Source organism: Echinops telfairi, unplaced genomic scaffold (assembly GCF_000313985.2).
Source record: "Echinops telfairi isolate 266 unplaced genomic scaffold, ASM31398v2 ScPeMD7_7469;HRSCAF=8507_0, whole genome shotgun sequence".
Classification (NCBI taxonomy): domain Eukaryota; kingdom Metazoa; phylum Chordata; class Mammalia; order Afrosoricida; family Tenrecidae; genus Echinops; species Echinops telfairi.
Window position 1 is genome coordinate 14,980,229 of NW_022111372.1, and position 8,411 is coordinate 14,988,639.

The 8,411-nt window shown below is 43.7% G+C and overlaps 1 non-coding gene across 1 annotated transcript; it reads right to left on the reverse strand.

Annotated features, from left to right (window-relative positions):
* Nucleotides 1–303: 303 nt before the first annotated feature.
* LOC115873651 lies at nt 304–421 on the reverse strand. Its single transcript, XR_004048541.1, has one exon. It is a non-coding gene; the product is annotated as a small nucleolar RNA SNORA61 (small nucleolar RNA).
* Between the last annotated feature and the right edge of the window lie 7,990 nt (nt 422–8,411).

The window sequence follows — 8,411 nt, forward strand, 5'->3', positions numbered from 1 at the left end:
AGCACTAGTCTCATCACTGTCAGGCTCTGTTCTCAAGCAAAGTAGACATAATATAAAATGTTAACAGTGGCCTGAGCCTCCATGTGTTATGTAATGTTTTCTCAAGAGTCATCTGATGTCTCCTTTAAATGTTGTGCATTGACAGTTTCTATGAAGAGCAAAAAAGGGGAACTGTCCAGTGTTTGGATGACTTAGTGTATGGAACAGCACTCAATGGGCTTACATAAAACTCCACTTGACTGTGAAAATGAATGCAGGGCAGCAAATTATTTGAGGTGATTCTTTATTTTATTTTATTTTTCCCCCTGTTTGAAACTAGCCCGAGCTCCAAGAGCACTGAGGGACAGCTCCCAGTTTCTTTCCTTCTTTTACGACCACCCAGGCCAGTGTTCTGATCCGATGGGAAAGGGAACTGGAGGGTTAACGTAATTCTTCTACCCATAGTCTTTGTGCCTCCCATCCAACAATCTTGTCTTGATGGGTCTGGTGGGGGTAAGGGATGAGTGCTGTTGGGTTTTGAGTGCTGGGTAACAGGAATTGCTGTGATGGCCGTCCTGCTGGGTGCAGGGGGAACCGTCGTAGAAGCAGGAAGCCTGGCTTTCACTCTGAGAAGCCTCCTCTGGACCCTGAGCTCTCTGTGCAGTGGACTTCTGATCCAGAGACAGCTTTGGCACTCGAGGCGTGACAGAGGAGCCACAGAATCGGAATAGGAGCTAGGCCTGAGACTGAGTAGGGGGACTTCCTAACTCACATAGCAAGTAGAGCTGAGGACGTTGGGGCCAGAAGCTCACTTGTGGAATAGGGTGCCTCTAGGCATTGAATTCCACCGAGGAGTTTGCTGATCGTGGGGCGGGAGCTGGATCTGAGTGCTGGGGCTTGAGGTGTGTGGTGGAGTAGCATGCCCTTTGGGTCTTTATTCGCAGTTCTAAAATGACTGGATAACATATCCTGACCGAACAGCTATGTCCTGAACATTTCTCACCTGCACTGTAACCTGTTAGCTTCCTTCATCTACCCCTTAATCATGAGCATTGCCTGTGACTTCTGGGGGGCTGTTGCAATGAATTATGGAACCGAACTTAAAAAGCAAGGAATGCTGTGGGCGGCAGAGCTGGAAAGGTAAAGAGCGTTGTTTGAGACAGAGCATTAGTCACCCCACTTCAGAGCGAGACAGAGGTGTGGCTAATACAAGGAGCAAAAGAAATCGGGCCCCCTTTCAAACCAGAATTCTCCAACTATTGTCTCACGAGTGTAGAGAGGAAAAGGAGCCCAGTGGCACCATCTGCCAAGCACTGGACTGCGAGTAGAAAGGGCGACAGTTCCAATGAATCACGTCACTCCACAGAAGAAAGATGCGGCTGGTAAAGATTTGCAGCTTTGGAAACTCCATGGGACAGTTCTCATCCATCTTACAGGATTGTGACCAATCAGAATCAACATGACAGTAGTGGGTTGTGGGTTTGCGGGATCGAGCAAAGACTGAGTTCGATGTCAGAGGAGGGAAAGTGGGGAGCATACAGAGGCTACTTTGTTTCTTTACTGTTGGCCTAAGACTGTCAGCTCAAACCTGGCCTCAAACTTGCAAAAGCATGTAGATAAACATTGTGATTGCTATGCCCACCATTTCTTAGAAAGCCATTTCTTCCTCAACCCATCAACAGCATGCTTTCCCACTCTCAAGGAAGACTTTCTGAGATGAATACTGGCACGTATTCCTCTCATCAGCTCAGTTCTTACCTGGTAAGAGTTTACGTCTCCACGTGTGCTGCAGGGTTCCTTTGTGAGATTCTTGAAGATGGCACAGGACCCGGCAACGCTTCATTCTGTTGCACATGCGGTTCCATGGCTCAGAGCCAACTCAGTGGCAACTGACAATACCAACACAGCATTGATTAGGACCCTGGGCCAGGCCTCATGCTCCTGGTGTTAGTCTCTGTCTTCTAGATAAGCAAAGTGAGTGACGCCTTTATAATACACAAGAAAATGTTTATATGTAAGAAATTATACATAATTGTATATCAAGAAAATGACCCATACAGTTATAGAAGTGGTTAAGTACAGTCTGATTCAAGTCTCTGGGTGAAATGTTGAGCTGGAGGCTTTTCCTGACTCATGCAATAGTTGGGGGCAATGAACCAGGAAGCAGGAAGATGAAGTAGGAAACAGGAAGATGAACCAGGAAGCAGGAAGACAAGAGGCTGGTTGAGACAGTAGCAAATGAATCCAAGGTTAGCAAGTCAGGCAGGAGACTGAAGAGTTTGGTGAACTTGGTTCTCAATCAGGCCATAGACCCCATCTACAAAACCCAGCGAACTGCTGCCCCTTCTTCCTTTGACCCTATCTAGACTCCAGTGGGTATTGCATCATTGCTAGAATCTATAGCTGTCTATGCACTAGTCTAGGCTCCCTGAACTAACCAGGTGGGTGGCATATGTTCCTGGACTCCTGCACTTGTCACTTCCTCGAGCAACAGAGGATCTTTGCTTCTCTCCTATTCACCTTAGGTGTTTTGAGTTTATCATTGTAATTACTCCTTTGAAACTATACCCAAGTGACTAATCCCTCTCTCCATCCATAATAGTCTACCTAGCCAATTCATAGTCCAAGAACCCCATCTTAATTTTCTTCCCCTGCATACACGCTAGTCAGAAAAATCATAACTGGGCAGATCGGCTTCTTTGTTCCTTTATTCATGTTCTACATTTCTCTCTGGCTAGGTTCTAAGCTTATACAAAACTAACAATGTCTGCTTGATTCACTATAATAACTCCCAGTCTCTAACACAGTGCCAGGCACTCATTGGCATTTAATTATAATCATTGAATGAATGATTTTTCCACTCTCTTTTTGAATAGAATGCTATGCTCTGACATGGTTTCATGGTTTAATATAGGAAAAGCTTGTTGCCTGCTCTTGGCGTCAACATCACACAATCCAAGGTTCATATGTATATAAAACACCAGTTCTCTTGTAATTTAATCATTTAAAATACTCAATGTGCAATGTGATTTTCTAGTGTGCGAAGTTTACTATTTGTGGGTGGAGTTGTGATTTGCGTTAATAATCACTCATTATAATTTTCTCCCAGAATCCATGGCCCAGGTACCTTGACCTCCCCTCTCTCCTTCTCTTCTCTTTTCTGTTGTAACAAAGGACGTGTGCAGCCTATATTGTAATGCAGTAGCACTCCAACATACCCATACACAATTCACCAAGGGCTGTGATATCATTGGGATTGATTGGTGGTGGATTTCTGAAAGGCAAAATAAAATGTACAGCTCTCAAGACAAGCTTAAGCCAAAGAGCCGACAAAACCCCCCAAAGTTCAACATGTGTGAATCCTGCCTTGGGTCCATAACTTTCCTTGGAGATAACCCAATTATCAATGACCCATCAGGGTACAGGCACGTTTACCACCACCAGCTAACTCTGGCCTGTGCTTTCCCCCTGGCATTTCTTCCTCACGGAGAGCAAGAACATCCAGTCCTAGAGCAGAGAGCAGAAGTTCGTGGTTGCCTAGCAACATCATTCTCAGCACAAGTTTGTGGCTTTCTGAGTGGAGGAGAGGAGACCATCTCACTGTGAGGCTTGTATTCTCTCATTAGGCTGAGCTCTAGCTGATTGAAAGTGCATAAGATGATACAGGTAAAAACGTTTTCCGACAGTCAAGTGTGATACAAAATGGAATTATTGCTTCTCACGTAAGCCCAGTCTAATCTCCAACTGTTTGGTGCAGTGCCTTTGAAACCAGGATATGAATCATTGCTCTCCAATTTCTGGTATGTTCTTCTGCTATGACAGAACTGCAAACATCAGACCCAACAAGCAAATGAACTACTCTCTCATTGTTTTCGTTCTTTCTTCTGCAGATAGGTAGCATCTGTTCGATGGCCCATTCTTACTTATCCAAACACTGCAAAGTTGATTTGTGCCATCTGTATTTGTGCTTGGCCCTCTATTCCCCAGGGAATGTGACCTTTCTGGTTGGGTTATCTTAGGTGTTAGTCTGCATTCTAGTTTTGCGGCTGCTTCACTGTTTCCTGCGTAAGTCTTATGTTTCTAAACTTGAGTGTCATGCACTTGTCAAGCCAAAGGCAGGAGTCTCACAAAGTCAGTTGAAAATTGAGAGACAAATCTCCCTAGGTTTCTCACATATCTGCAAGTGTCTCATGAACAGACCACCTTTTCAAAGATGTCTGTATAGCTAACCGTCTTGGAGAGAGAGTGTGTCTCTTTCCAGCAAAGGGAAAGTTTGCTTCGCCTGGGAAGCTAATCTCTCCTCTGTGTGTAGCAAAGGGCCAGTTTGCTTGCTGGGATTACAAACTATCTGGGTCTCTCAAGCTCGGGGTTTCTCTCCTTTAAGGGCTTCCACTGCCTATTTGACCATCATCTTTCTTTCTTCATTTGGTCCTGTGGGAAGGAGTCCGCGAACTGGTACAAATGCTGCTATTTGGGCCCTGCTATTGTGGTGAGTAGTAAGGTTCTTTGACACTACCTCTGGAGTCTCGTGTCTTCTGCCAACATGAATGAAATTATAGAAGGATAACTGGTAGGCTAGAAAGTAAGGTAAAATCTCAGGCCTTCCATAGTCCGTCATGGATCCCTGGTCACTTGATGTCCACTGGTGCAGCAGCTGTGCGTTGGAACATAGGTCACGGTGACCTCAAGATACGTGTTCTTAAATTAATGTTTTAGAGAGTTTCACCCAGGAAGTGCCATGTTTTAAATTCTTTCTGTGCCGTTATAGTCGAAGCATTCATCAAAAGACTTTCAGATGATCATTTCCAATAAACTTGATTTATAGTTTCTCAGGTGGCATTAAACAATGAAGACTCTAAGGTCCTGGTTTACATCACTCTCCTACTGGCCCAAAGCCCCAGAAAACACAAATGTTGAAAGCCACTAATATTGCCTTTGAGACAGTTTCTTTTCTTTCTTTTTAAATATAAATCATTTTACTGGAAGCTCTTACAGCATTTATAACAATCCATACATCAATTGTATCAAGCAAATGTGTACATATGTTGCCATCATCATTTTCAAAACATTTTCTTTCTACTTGAGTCCTTGGTATAAGCTTCTCCACCAACCCCTCCCCTTGTGAACCCTTGATAAATTATAAATTATTATTGTTTTCATATCTTACACTGTCCACTCTCTTTCTTCACCCACTTTTCTGTTGTTCATTCCCCCATTGGTGGGGGCGGGTATACGTTGATTCTTGCAATTGGTTCCCCCTTTCTCCCCCCACCTTTCCCCTACCCTCATGGTATCACTACTTCCATTACTGTTCCTGGGGGTTTTAGCTGTCCTGGATTCCCTGTGTCGAGAGCTCTTATCTGTACCAGTGTACATGCTCTGGTCTAGCCAGGCTTGTAAGGTAAAACTGGGGTCATGATAGTGGGTGGGAGGAAGCATTGAGGAACTAGAGGAATGCTGTGTGTTTGGTCAGTGTTATTCACCCTTCCTTGTGACCCTTCTCTGAGGGGATGTCCAATTGTCTACAGATGGGCTTTGGGTTTCCCCTCTGACCCCACTCATTTCACATTGTTATGATTGTTTTGGGTCTTGTGATGCCTGATGCCTGATCCTATCGACACCTCATGATCGCACAGGCTTGTTTACTTCTTCCATGTGGGCTTTGTTGCTTCCCTGCTGGATGTCCACTTTTTAAACCTCAAGTCTTTAAGACCCCAGATGCTATATCTTTTAATAGCCAGGCACTATCAGCTTTCTTTACCACATTTGCTTATGCACCTATTCTGTCCTTATCAATCGTGCTGGGAAGGTTGGCATCACAGAATGCCAGGTTATTAGAACAACGTGTTCTTGTGTTGAGGGAGGACTTGAGTAGAGGCCCAATGTTTGTCTGCTTCCTTAATACTTAACATATAAATATATATCCATAGACCTATATCCCTATCATTATATATTGATATCTTTGCCCATGTACATGCCTGTATTTATATTTAGATTGTTTCAGATTAATCAACCTACCAGCCTTCTCAAATAAATCCTGGAAGCTCCCCTGTTCTTCATCATCTATATGCAGACATTAAAAATTTAAGCATTTCACCAATTCTCAATTATAATTCTACTCAGTGCTCACTTGAACTATTGAAATTATTGTCTTATAACCAGTTTCTCTAATTCCCATTTTTTACTTTAAAAATCTGTCCTCCACACTGGTCTCAGGTCAATGTGGTAAGTGCAAAATATAAACATGGCTCAGCTTAAAATATCTTAGAAATCTCATTTTCTACAAGAACAAAGTCTACGCGAGTTAGAATGATCTCAGTAATCTAGCCCAGACATTGCTGTGTGGCCTCTTGGTCATGCGTTGCAGGGGCAGTAGGGCTAGTGACTAAAAGAATGCGTCAATCCAGGACGAATGATCCCTTCAGGACCAGTGGTGAGAGTGGTGATACCGGGAGGGTGTTGGGAAGGTGGGGTGGAAAAGGGGAACCAATTACAAGGATCTACATATAAGCTCCTCCCTGGGGGATGGACAACAGAAAAGTGGGTGAAGGGAGACGTCGGACAGTATAAAATATGACAAAATAATAATTTATAAATTATTAAGGATTCATGAGGAGGTGGAAAAATGAGGAGCTGATGCCAAGGAGAGCAAATGTTTTGAGTATGAAGAGGGTAACAAATGTACAAATGTGCTTTACACAATTGATGTATGTATGGATTGTGATAAGAGTTGTATGAGCCACAATAAAATTATTAAAAAAGAATGGGTTGTCAGTTAGAATGTCTGCCGGTGCATTCCAGTTTTGTCATCTATGAGCTGCATGACCTGGTGTAATTTCGTCAGTTGTTATAATAAGGGAATAAACACAGTACCTACCTCATAGGGTTTTTAAATGATTTTAAAAATACTTTCATAGATCCTTAGTGTCTGGCACACAATAGCTGTTCTATAATGTTCGAATAATAACATCAGATTGCTTGTTTCCATCCTATGCCCTGCTGTTTCCTAAGCCTTAGCCTTGCTCTATGTCATTATCCTTGGCTGGAAATGCCCTCTTCTGCACCAATAGCATCAGGAGAGCAAGCATGGGGTGTGCAGTCAGACTGAACTATTGCCATGCAGCTACTTGAGTGTACTACTGCATGGCACAGAGCTCAAGACATGCTTGTTTCCTACTTTTTTTTTTTTTAGAACATTTTATTAGGGGCTCATACAACTCTTATCACAATCCATACACACATCAATTGTGTAAAGCGCATTTGTACTTCATTCTCAAAACATTTGCTCTCCACTTAAACCCCCGATATCAGGTCCTCATTTTTCCCCTCCCTCCCCACTGCCCCCTCCCTCATGAGCCCTTGATAGTTTATAAATTGCTATTTTGTCATATCTTGCCCTGCCCAATGCCTCCCCTCACCCCCTTTTCTGTTGTCCATCCCCCAGGGAGGAGGTCACATAAAGTCCCTTGTAAACGGTTCCCTCCTTCCTACTGAACTTGCAAGACACAGCTTCAGGAAAAATACCTCTGTACTTGTTACTTTTAGGCCTGGTTTTGTATGACTTTCAAACTCAACTCACAGCCATTCACTTCATTCTGATTCATAGGAACCCTACTGGAGAGGGTAGAACTGCCCGGTGGGTTTCCGAGATGATAGCTCTTTACAGGAGCAGAAAGCGTAGCTCTCTCCTGTGGAGCGGCTGAGGATCTCTAACGGAGACCTTGCCTTTACAATCCACTATGTAATCGCTTCCACTCTGCTACCTGTAGCTCAGGTCAAGTAGGCGCCCTGCTAGACTCTGCCCACAGAGGAAGGAGAGGAAGAACTGCCGTGCATGGAAGGAATGGACTGAATCCTTCTGTTTGTTTCTTGTGTGCTTCCTGCCTGCTTTATCTTTTCACAAAGCAGGAGTTAGAATGAGTTCAATGAGACAATGGCCTTAGAAACAAAATTTAGGAGCACACCAAAGTACTCAGGTATCAATGTAAATAAAAAATCCGTATTGTCTGAATATGGATTATACCCAGTAAAATATACACTGTGGGAAGCAGAGGACTGGGAGAGAGGGCTTGCAGATGAATTCTTCGTTCTCATATTTTAAGAAGCCTGGGAGGCCAGGATTCTGGGTGGAGAAAATCCTTCACACTTGTGAGTTAGAAATGAGTCCCAATCACAGTCTCATAATTAATTTTAATCCCCACAATATCCTCCCATATCCTTAAAGTTACCTCTTACAAGCACATGGCTCATTGCGGTCTAGCCAGTAGGTTTATCTCTAGGAACAGACAAGATACTATTGCTCCCTTGCTAAGGGGAAAGGCACTCCCCCTTCCCCGCCCCCAGCAGCACTGGGGTTGGGCTACTCCACCAACGAACTCAGAGACCTCTAAGGTTAGGCTACGGTCCACTTTGTTTTGTGTGTGGTTATCTGT